The sequence below is a fragment of the Nanorana parkeri genome, unplaced genomic scaffold, assembly GCF_000935625.1.
Source record: "Nanorana parkeri isolate BGI_ZX_2015 unplaced genomic scaffold, ASM93562v1 scaffold266, whole genome shotgun sequence".
In the NCBI taxonomy this organism is placed as follows: domain Eukaryota; kingdom Metazoa; phylum Chordata; class Amphibia; order Anura; family Dicroglossidae; genus Nanorana; species Nanorana parkeri.
This window is the reverse complement of record NW_017306534.1, coordinates 7,573-8,411: the sequence shown is the minus strand read 5'-3', so window position 1 is coordinate 8,411 and position 839 is coordinate 7,573. Positions and strand designations below refer to the sequence as shown.

General features: G+C 39.3%; 1 non-coding gene across 1 annotated transcript; it reads left to right on the top strand.

The window, feature by feature from the left end:
• The first annotated feature begins 521 nt into the window (after positions 1-521).
• TRNAV-CAC lies at positions 522-594 on the top strand. The gene has a single exon. It is a non-coding gene; the product is annotated as a tRNA-Val (tRNA).
• Positions 595-839: the final 245 nt, after the last annotated feature.

Sequence of the window (839 nt, the reverse complement as noted above, 5' to 3'; positions counted from 1 at the left end):
TGGGAGGGACAGAGGTATTTGGATTGAAAAGGACAGTAGTCCGTGGAGAGACAGAGGGATTTGGATTCATTGGTATAATAGTCCCTAGAGGGACAGTTGGGATGGATGTATAATAATATAAATATCAGTGATATGACATAAACAACGCACAATGTATTCCACATATCAGAAATCAGAATACTGAACATCAGCACTATGAAGTCACAGGAAGTTTACATCGTCGCTGTGCTGAAACACAACTATTGCTTTTTCTTTGAACATACCATTCCGTAGGAATGTGTCCTTTGATTTTTAAAGCAAGCCATAAGCAAAGTTCATGTAATGCAAAGGAAAGCCAGTGAGTCTAGGAAGATTGCTGCAGCATTTGTGTTTGTCAGATGTTAATACATTCATAGTGGTTTTAGACAAATGTTCAAAAACGTATTGAAATAATCACTGTACTCCCCTTTCCCACATTCTGCAAATGGTTCATTCCACAATTCTCTCTCCTCACAACACATCTATATAGAGAGTCTATGAAGGTTTCCGTAGTGTAGTGGTTATCACGTTCGCCTCACACGCGAAAGGTCCCCGGTTCGATCCCGGGCGGAAACACGAGGTTTATTTTGCTTTCAGTCACAGATAATTAATGTGATCACTTTTTATTTCCTATAACACGTTTTCTGCTGATTTCACGGAGAAGCGATGTGTTCAGTTGAACTAACTTTATATCAGGGCATTCTGAGATCTGTGAACGGCAACTGTAGTGTCATTATTCCTTGCAGAGGAGAGCATGGATTTCATGGATCAGTATTCCTCTGGGTGAGTGTAGTTTTTTTTAATGATTTGATTAGTGATTT